This window comes from Macrobrachium rosenbergii, chromosome 49 (genome assembly GCF_040412425.1).
Source record: "Macrobrachium rosenbergii isolate ZJJX-2024 chromosome 49, ASM4041242v1, whole genome shotgun sequence".
In the NCBI taxonomy this organism is placed as follows: domain Eukaryota; kingdom Metazoa; phylum Arthropoda; class Malacostraca; order Decapoda; family Palaemonidae; genus Macrobrachium; species Macrobrachium rosenbergii.
The window spans coordinates 8,924,984-8,936,614 of NC_089789.1; the positions used below are offsets into that span (position 1 = coordinate 8,924,984).

At 35.2% G+C, this 11,631-nt stretch overlaps 1 protein-coding gene across 1 annotated transcript in view; it reads left to right on the forward strand.

Annotated features, from left to right (window-relative positions):
- Nucleotides 1-11,631, forward strand: part of eIF3l (eukaryotic translation initiation factor 3 subunit l) — a 248,904-nt gene that overhangs the window by 30,566 nt on the left and 206,707 nt on the right. The gene's annotated exons all lie outside the window — the stretch shown is intronic.

Sequence of the window (11,631 nt, forward strand, 5' to 3'; positions counted from 1 at the left end):
TCTCTCTCTCTCTCTCTCTCTCTCTCTCTCTCTCTCTCTCTCTCTCTCTCTCTCGTCACGTGAGCAAGTCATGGCAAAATCTGCTTGTCTGCACGAATACCAAAGTCTATTTTTAAAACTTTAAAAAATCTTCAGTGTAGTTACATCCTCTTCCACATGTAAGAAAATATGTGTTCATATTATTAGGAATTTCATATCGCTCGTAGTGTTAGCATAGCAACAGCCCTTCCCCTCTTACGTAATTACCCGTCAAGGACAACATCTAAGTATATACTACGCCTTCTGCTTGCTATATCACACGCACACACACACACACTTGAGTTCATGCACGGTGAATGTGACAATGACCATTGTGCTGTTTTATCTCTAGAGCCAACCCCGTGTTAGGACTAAATGCACATTTTAAAAGGTTTTGATATTTTTTTTAGAAATATATGTGAATTTTGGAAAGAATAAGCATTTTCCTGTTTACTTGTGAGAATGAGATAACGAATGTAAGCTATTCAGGAAAGACTTGCACATTGGAACTAAACAAAGGCTTATATTTGACTCATATTTAGACTAAACTTTGTATTATTGGACACACACACACACACACACACACACACACACACACACACACACACACACACACACACATATATATATATATATATATATATATGTATATATATATATGTATATACAGTATATGTGTGTGTGTGTGTGTGTGTGTGTGTACTGTATATATATATATATATATATATATATATATATATATATATATATATATATATATATATATATATATATATATATATATATATATATATATATATATATATATATATATAGGTGTGGTACTGTTGAATGAATAAATACAAAGGACGACAGGCGTGTTGGATGACAAACTTCGCGCATCATGAACAGTAGGCCTAATGTTCATTTGAGTAACAGAACTAGAATAGCTCTTGAATGAAGAGATTTCATAAAGACAATAAAAATCCATGACGTCATATTCACTAAACAGCAATTTCGATTGTAAATAAACATCATGCGTTATTCTAACGTATTTTTTGCGCAATAATAATTTCTAATAACAGCTATAGCTTCTACTTTGGACCTGTATACAATGAGCAAAAGTACGAATGATTAAAGTAAAAAGAGACCTGCAGAAATAGTGGTGAAGCTCAAGGCTTAAATGAACATGTACCGAACTAACTCTCCGTTTATGAAGTTCTGTTCGTCAAAGACTGCTGTAGAGACTGACGTTCAAATAATAAGTAAGCCACATTCAAAACTTGTTTGTTTGTTGTCTTCAGGAATCAAAATAGCAATGAAGACTGTAAATATCAGATATGGTGAGATTCAGAATAAGAAGAAGAAGCTTCTTGCCCTTGCCAATGACGAGATATTATGAGACAGAAAACAAAGTGCAAAAGAAGAAGAAGAAGACATTTGGCACTTGGCAAACTAGTCACGAGTGTCATTCATTGAGAGGAAAAGCGCAAGACGTATATTTTGGCTTCGGCAGTTGGTTAGATCCTTTCGTTTAGAATTAAAATTGACAATTTTAGGGTCTGAGGGGTTAAAGATACGAGCACTGGACAGTTAAGTGATAGGATAATAGGGGAAACGAATGCAAAGTAAAAAAAAGTAGTATCATCTATAGTGTATGGCGCAATCACGTGTTGCCGGTATGCGCGCAATCATGTGTTGGCGGTATCTCCCTCCCGGACGGGTAGGGGGAAGGGGGTGATCTCTTTCTGTGGTCTCGATAGAAGGCACGCTAGGGTGGGGTGAGTAAGGAATTCCTACGGTGTCAAAACGTCTCATTGTTATGATAAAAATTTTGCCATGTTAATCCTGCTCAAACGAAAAAAAAAATATTCATTTAAAGGTAACAACGAAAACATATTTGACTTCACATATATTCCGTACAACCTCCTTTATTTTCATAAAAACAAAGAGAGAGGGCATAATTTCTGGCCGCCGCTGCCAAACCTCAATTTCGCTGACACGTGGTCGGTGAGGGCATTTAAAAGGCCAGCTCTATCAAGAACAACAACGGTGGTCAGTCACCTCAAACAGCCAGCGAGTGTCAGTGAAGAGTATGGATAGCCAAATGGATAGCCGAAGCGGATCAAATCTCTACACCGCCAGCGTCTTCACCCTCAGAAACAACAAGGGGGGGCTGTGTAATTAATGGTACATTATTTTTCTCTGAAGAAATCTAATCACGTAACCAATAAATAACTGCTAAAATAGAATACGGATAATAATCAAATGGCTTGAAAAATCATCCCGGCCAAACCACCCTCACAAGTTTTAAGTGTTAATGCATTAAACACATTATGATATTATAAGAACTATGATTATTGTTCCATTAAGCACACAAAGAAAGAAAACTCATTAAGAACAACCAAAATTTACTCACAACGCTGTTTCTTTAGAAAACGAAGTACAGTACAGTACAGTAAATGACAGGTCTTAGGTAAAGACATAAACAAGGGATTAACCTCGAGGGTGAGATTAAAAGGGATAAATAGATTATGGCAGCGCTGTACTCTTCTCCTGTTCCCACCTTAGCGATCTTAGAAAGGTAAACGGAGTAGCCTACAGTCACCAACACTGGACGAGAGAGCAGCGACACCTATAACGAAATCTCGGTAAGAGATTACGTTACATCTTGATTGATAGCTTTGCAATTTTTGCTGTCTAATGCAAGCGTTGTATTCCTTGTTTTCTCATTTTCAACTTACCGAATGATATATAATGATATCAGCCATTCACTCGTTATCGTTCGTTTTCTTTATTTTGATATGTATTTTCATTTCACATCGTCAGTCCAGCTGAGATCAATTTCGTGCTAAATGTTCATTCGTTCCGTACTCTGTGGTTATCTGTCTGCGGTGGCGCACAGACAGGGGACATAGGCCTACCAACTTCATCCAGAAAAGATTATGCAAATAAACGATTGTGTAACGAGTAACTTTTGTCTTTTGTTAATCCTCACCATTCTTTCTGTAAATAGCGCAACCATGAATATTTTAAAACCATGTATTTTGTTTCGATTAGAAAAGAAAATAAAACTTAAAAATTATTATTAAACCATGACAATCACTATGCACAGATGCTTCGAAAATAAGAGTAGAACTCTCTCTCTCTCTCTCTCTCTCTCTCTCTCTCTCTCTCTCTCTCTCTCTCTCTCTCTCTCTCTCTCTCTCCCCTGAAGAATAGGAGTAAATATTGGGAAAATTAAGAAAGAACTAAAAAAGAAACGAAAAACAAAAATAATTTAATGAATATAGGTTGACTATGTCAACGGATTTGCTCTTGCTTTGAAGATAAAATCAGGCCGAGAAAGTGTCAGCTTAGAAAAAGAAAAAAAAATGCATCTTTGCCCTCCGTCCAGCGAAAGCAGCTCAAATTGGGTATAAAAAGAAAGTATACTGTATATATCACTGTAATCTTCACCTCGTGACAATTTCAAATATATTGTTTTTGTAATTCGTTACTTATGTATATATATATATATATATATATATATATATATATATATATATATATATATATATATATATATGTATGTGTGTGTGTGTGTGTGTGTATTTTATATATATATATATATATATATATATATATATATATATATATATATATATATATATATATATACATATATATATATATATATATATATATATATATATATATATATATATATATATATATATATATATATATATATATATATATAAAAAGTTTACTTTCAATAATATCCTCATCGTCTCTTTACGAAAGGTTAATATTTTGCGAGGGATGGAACGCGTTGTATTCAAATTGGCATTTCAGGGAAAAATTACCGACTTTGCAGATGATCAGTGAAAATGTTAGGGATTTATCGTTGTGTTTCCGGTTGCTAAAATATGAGGATGTCATATTGAACGGAATACTGAATATGTCGTAATATCGCTGGTCGTAATTACTGCTTTTCTCTCTCTCTCTCTCTCTCTCTCTCTCTCTCTCTCTTCCCTCTCTCTCTCTCTGTCTCTCTCTCTCTCTCTCTCCCCTCTCTCTCTCTCTCTCCTCTCTCTCTCTCTCTCTCTTTCTTCTCTCTCTCTGGAATGTTTGTCAGCATCCAAATATTTTTTAATTCATTATTTTTTTTGTCATTTTAGTGCACCATTTCAATTGCAATCCAAGCAGGAAGATATATATTTAATATATATATATATATATATATATATATATATATATATATATATATATATATATATATATATATATATATATATATATATATATATATATATATATATATATATATATATATATAGTCGTATAAATCACGAATTACATTTTGGTCATAAAAATTTTCCGTATATTTATTACAGTTTATACTTATTCATCCCCTGAATAATAATAATAATAATAATAATAATAATAATAATAATAATAATAATAATAATAATTATTATTATTATTATTAGTAGTAGTAGTATTATTATTATTAGTAAGAACATTACTGTTTGCATTTTGATGAATTTGTGATGTGATTTACAAAATCAAAATGTTTATTGAAACCATTATAACCTAACAAAAAGATGTCCATAAGTATCATATGAGACACAGTGATCGAAGTACCTTTGGTTTTCACCACTCAACATATCTAATAATTACATATCTTATCATTACAATGACCACAATGCCTTCTTAACTTCTCGAATTCTTCTTCACACTTTTTAGAAGTGCTTGTTAAGACGGCAAAGCCTGAGATCCAAATGCAAGAAATATGGAGAGATTCTGGCGTCCGTAACACGACTCGAACCAGCTTCCGGAGCATCAGAAAGCAGTCACGTTACCGACCTGGCCCTCTCGTGGTCAGGTCAGTATGAATCTGGTAAAAAAAGTGACTGGCATATTCTGTACACACACATGTATATATGTATGTATGTATGTATTTGTTTGTATGTGTATATATATATATATATATATATATATATATATATATATATATATATATATATATATATATATATATATATATATATATATATATATATATATATATATATATATATATATATATATATATATATATATATATATATATATATATATATATATATATATATACTCATTAACCCTCTATAATTGTTTGTCTTTTTTCATTATAATTTTATAGCAGGAAAATTAAATAATTACAGCCAGTTTGTAATTTGAATAAAACATTAACATTATTAATTTTTTTTAACAGGATGTTTTTTATGAGTTAGTCACGAGTTAATATCTTTCCCAATTTGCTTTTAAGATTTCTTACTAAAGAAAAACCACTTAGCTCTTGTGTCTGCAAACGCCAGATTTAAGTTATTATTATTATTATTATTATTATTATTATTATTATTATTATTATTATTATTATTATTATTATTATTATTATCGAGTAATTTAACCAGATAACGGAGTCAAAATGATTCTCTCTCTCGAGCTGGCCGCTATTTCGAAAACCAGACAGACATTGAGACTAGGTGAATGCCGTTGTTTCCTCCAAGTTCATTGTCGGAGGCGATATACTGGTCCAACTGTTTCGTTTGTTTTTGTATTCCGGCATCGCAGGGAATAAGGTAACCGATTCCGAATAGGTTTATGGGTATTTAACAAAGTAGAAAGCAACGTAAAGATTATTTCTTCGTCGGTTTGTTCATATTTTTAAAAATAATGATGAAGGGAAAAGATAGCACGAACGGTAGGATTAGGTAACTCATCGGGGAGAGGAGGCTGGCCGCGGGAATGAGGAAATGTTTGAGTGTCTGGGTTGCAGTGGATGCGAATTGTTTTGTTTATTCTTCTTCCTCTTTTTCTTCTTTGAGTGTGATTTACCTGTGTTTACAGAGGTTCAAAATCCACGAACTTTCACACCGTAACGCAATTCTTTGGATGCACAGAATGTCAAAATATTAATAAAAATAAAAAGAAATGAGTCGTTAAAATGCCAGCATTGTCCCAACACGCGTTCGCCGCCAGGCGCTAAAAAAAAAAAAAAAAATCGAGGAACGGTCATTGAATCTTCGTTGGCTTTGTGAACTCTTTTACGATAATTAATGGCTATGTGAGATCTTTTTTGTTTTTTGTCTTCAGTGAACATGTTACGTGATAAATATCATCAATCTCTCGTGATCTTAGAAAATCCACAATTACATGAACATATGTATGATGATTATACTCTCAGTTGAAGGAAGCCTTTGCCAACTTCATCGGTTGTTCTCTTGTGTCTTAATCAACAAAAGAGTTTTAGACACATTTCAGAAAACTTGTCCCGAGAGAAAGAAAATAAAAAAAGGTGAGACATTTTCTTTTCTTCTTATGCTTTCTTTCTCTCAGGACGAGTTTTCTCTCAAATATATGTATAAAAGCGATTAAGTTGGTGAAAGCTTCCTTTGACGGTGAGAATTATAATATATACATAGATATAGCTGTGATTTTCTTTCGCCCAATGTCTTGCTTTGGACGAGATTAGAATAGAATTTAGTTTATTCTAGTTGTCTGCGTGTTCCTCTATTAAAAAAAAAGACCTCAAAAATAGGAAACAGTAAAATAAAGTTTGCTTGAAATCAACAACGCATAGTCCAATCATTAACATTATTACTATGCATAATAAAAAAGGCTAAAGTATTAAAGATATAGACATAGTATCTGTATCTGGCGGTAGATTGAATTTGGCTGCGGTTATGAGGGAGATGGCGTCGTCACGCTGTCTCCGTTAATCTTGATTAGGCCTAAGTGCAGTGGCCGTTGGTCTGGATAACGTCATGCTTTTGTTCCTGCTGAGCCTATCGAGTTGTGCGCATACCACGAGCATCAGTGTTCGATGGGAGTCACCTGCTCTCCAGAATAGAAAGGAAGGAGGGATGAAATTGGGGAAAAAGAAAGAAGAGAAGAAAAGAGAGAAATACTGGCTTCGCCAATCGATCAGTACACGACTAACAAAAAAACTCTTGAGGTTTTCGAAAGACGCCGGAGAAATGCCTCTCAGAAACCACCTAAAGACGCTTAAGGAAAAGAGAAGAGAGAGAGAGAGAGAGAGAGAGAGAGAGAGAGAGAGGAAAACCAGCTGGGCTTAATCACTCAATGGCTAATTACTCCTAACAGCGCTGATCTCTGACAGCTCATTTGTCGTTGATCTCATCCTTACCCCCTCCCCCCCTCCCACTGAATCCTATCTGAGACCCACCTCTACCCTCCTTTACTGTCCTAACCCAGTTTCCTCCCCACCCCTTTCCCCAGACAACCCCCTCCCCCTCATTCAACGATGTCCCTCCTCCTTCCCCGCCCCCCCCTCTCCCCTGAAGACGTCAAGAGTTTCCCTGGGAATGTGCGAGACGGTTTGACCTGGACTTTTTTTTTTTGGCTCTACTTTCTTTTTTTCAAGTACCGACGCAAGTCAAAGGAATATTACGAGGTCTCTCGAGCTCCATTTGTTTTGTAAAAGAGGAATCTTTTTTTCTCCATGCGTTTTTCTTCTTCCTTTTTAATTTGCCCTCTTTATCTCTCTTGCGGAGCGTCTTTGCAAATGAGGCAAGTTTGCGATGGAAGTGTGTGAATGAGAAAACAAATGAAAGGACCCTTTATAAATATATATATGTACTTGACATCGAGGACTGTTAGTCCTGGAAAGCTTGTAATTTTGATTGAATAAATATCTCCGCTAGATACCATTCAGTTTCAATGAGGTCCTGTTAGTAAATATAATATATATATATATATATATATATATATATATATATATATATATATATATATATATATATATATATATATATATATATATATGTGTGTGTGTGTGTGTGTGTGTGTGTGTGTGTGTGTGTGTTTTAAAAACTGAAAAGATGTGAGCTATAATGCCTGTTGAGGTGACCTTGTTGTGCACATACCTTATGCACAGAAGCTCGAAGGAACCTGCCTTTGAGTAGCAACCAGTACTGGATATGAAGTACAGTAGCTTTTCCTTGCGGGAGAATTAAATCTGCAAATGTCTTACTTGAAAAAGAAAGAAACATAACAGTGGTAGTGATGGTGAAGGCGAACTATTTTAAGATGCAGCCTGATCAGTTCTATCCAGTACATCTATTAACAAGTAAAACATGCGCCGAGGTTTCTTCGGCGCAATCAAGTTTTCTGTACAGCGGATAATGCTGTATGAAACTCTCAGCCACATCCCGTGAAACTCTCAGCCACGTCCCATGAAACTCTCAGCAGCGGCCCATGAAACTTTCAGCCACGGCCCAGTGGTGGCCTGTGTTGTTGGCACCCATAACGGTGCCAGACGCACGATCATGGCTAACTTCAACCTTAAATAAAATAAAAACTACTGAAACTAGGGGCCTGCAGTTTGGTATGTTTGATGATTGGAGGGTGGATGATCAAAATATCAGTTTGCAGCCCTCTAACCTCAGTAGTTTTTAAGATCTGAGGGCGGACAGAAAAAGTGCGGACGGACAGACGAAGCCATCTCAATAGTTTTCTTTTACAGAAAACTAGAATGTGGAAATTATGCTGTAGGGACAATTAAAATGAGACTGTTTTTGCAGGGAAAAATGGTCTTTTATCAGCAAGGCTCTTGTTCCTGGAGTAATCAGTGACTGAAGATGTTGTATCGTCAGAACTTACTAAGCCTATCGTAACCCTCTAAAATTTCTTTCTCTCTTCGTTGGTTGGTTTACTATCTTCTAAATCGAATTCTTTCGGCTTTCGTAGCCTTCTTTGTACAGCTTCCATGGATATGCCTCTACATAAAGAATTTTTACCATTTGCAATAGATTCACGATCGAAAATCGAGAGGAAAAATGAAGATGACAGCTTTAATTAAGATACGATGAAATCTTTTTGTTTTTGTATCCACACTCTTCGGCAAATATTCAGGTTCATATAAAGACGTCCATTCATATTTTGTAATGTCACCAAAGGCTTCTTATTTTGAGTCGTTCGCAAAGAAAAGCTTGAAGATATCCTAAATAAGGCTATCGAGCCTTTCTTGCTAAAACTGAAGACATTAAGGCCTAGATAAGTAAAAGAACACTGTGCTCATTAGTAGGCCTATTGCGGCTCTAAGAGCAAGATTCTCTGTTGGCACAAGGTGACAAGAATTATTGACTCTAACAACTACAAAGACAGCAGCAGCAGCAGCAACAACAAACAACGCTGAAGTTATAACCTCTTCATTTATTATCTGATATCAGAGGCAAGGGATATACACAATGGATTTAGCGAAAAATGACGTCTAGAAAGAGGACAGGGAAAAGTTGGCGTCGTTCCAAAATTAATATCGCTGCCGTATATTCCGCCCTGTTTCCCTTATCCTCCAAATCACAACCTAAAAGTAACGGGGAAGAAGCCTTTATCCGAAGAAAGGGATAAAGCCTTTATCAGCGAGTGTGTATATCTGAACGGCTGGGGATATTGGCCGTGGGGTGAAGGGTGTTGGGGGTGCCAAGTATCATCCCGACGACGCCATGTTGAAGAGCTACGGACGTTTGCTTGCAGGTGGCCCTCCCTAAATTTTTCTCGGATTCAATAAGCCAGATGTGATATTTGAAATGGCCGGATTACAATGGGGCCGTTTTGATAGCTTATTTTAGTTTATATCCGTTAGATGCCGCATTATTTCAAGGTCTATCGCAGCTCTCGGACGACTCTCAACGGCCACCCCGTTTGCGCGGGAAGCGAAGAAGGTGGGATTAAAAAAAAAAGGGCGCCAAAATAACCTGTTCGAGAGAAACGTAGATGCTCGTTTCTTTCGAGATTTGGGCCAAATTAAGTCCATTCTGGAGGAAATTCCACCGATTCTTTGTATCATAATATTTTGACGTTGCAATTTCCCCTTCCTGCGGACTGACTATACTTAAGCAAGTAATGGAATCATGTGCTATACTCTAATCTTTTCATATATAGGTTCTACTAGTATTAGTATTTGTTATAACTATTTTCCTCATTATTATTATTATTATTATTATTATTATTATTATTATTATTATTATTATTATTATTATTATTATTATTATTATTATGTGTTAATAATAATAGTTTATTGTTAACCAATAACATGTCATTATTATTATTATTATTATTATTATTATTATTTCACCACGTCGTTATTCAAAATCAGCAAATATTCACAGTATGGAACAAGAGTGAATCTAAAATAGAGGTAAAGGTAAGGTTATTATTATTATTATTATTATTATTATTATTATTATTATTATTATTATTATTCAAAATCAGCAAATATTCGAGGGTAAAATGATTAGTTGAATTAATTGCTGGAGAGAGAGAGAGAGAGAGAGAGAGAGAGAGAGAGAGAGAGAGAGAGAGAGAGAGAGAGAGATGCTCCTTTATTACGAATATCAAAAATCTCACATAGCTCTTTAAATTTTCATTGAGAGAAAGAAATGTTCCTTCACTTAGAATATTCGAAATAGCAGACCTTTATATTTCCACTGAGAGAAAGAGAGAAAGAGAAATGTTTATTCATTACGAATATCCAAAATCTCAGATAGATCTTTATGTTTTCATTGAGAGAGAGAGAGAGAGAGAGAGAGAGAGAGAGAGAGAGAGAGAGAGAGAGAGAGAGAGAGAGAGAGCGAAATGTTCATTCATTTAGAATATCTAAAATCGCAGATCTTTATATTTCCATTGAGAGAGAGAGAGAGAGAGAGAGAGAGAGAGAGAGAGAGAGAGAGAGAGAGAGATGTTCATTCATTTAGAATATCCAAAATCGCAGATCTTTATATTTCCATTGAGAGAGAGAGAGAGAGAGAGAGAGAGAGAGAGAGAATATCCAGAGAGAGAGAGAGATGTTCATTCATTTAGAATATCCAGAATCGAGATCTTTATACTTCCATTGAGAGAGAGAGAGAGAGAGAGAGAGAGAGAGAGAGAGAGAGAGAGAGAGAGAGAGAGACGTTCATTCATTTAGAATATCCAAAATCGCAGATCTTTATATTTCCATTGAGAGAGAGAGAGAGAGAGAGAGAGAGAGAGAGAGAGAGAGAGAGATGTTCATTCATTTAGAATATCCAAAATCGTAGATCTTTATATTTCCATTGAGAGAGAGAGAGAGAGAGAGAGAGAGAGAGAGAGAGAGAGAGAGAGAGAGAGAGAGAGAGAGAGAGCGAAATGTTCATTCATTTAGAATATCTAAAATCGCAGATCTTTATAGCCTATTTCCATTGAGAGAGAGAGAGAGAGAGAGAGAGAGAGAGAGAGAGAGAGAGAGAGAGAGATGCTCATTCACTTAGAATATCCAAAATCGCAGATCTTTATATTTCCACTGAGAGAAAGAGAGAGAGAGAAATGTTTATTCATTACGAATATCCAAAATCTCAGATAGATCTTTATATTTTCATTAAGAGAGAGAGAGAGAGAGAGAGAGAGAGAGAGAGAGAGAGAGAGAGAGAGAGAGAGAGAGAGAGAGATGAAATGTTCATTCATTTAGAATATCTAAAATCGCAGATATTTATATTTCCATTGAGAGAGAGAGAGAGAGAGAGAGAGAGAGAGAGAGAGAGAGAGAGAGAGATGTTCATTAATTTAGAATATCCAAAATCGCAGATCTTAAATTTCCATTGAGAGAGAGAGAGAGAGAGAGAGAGA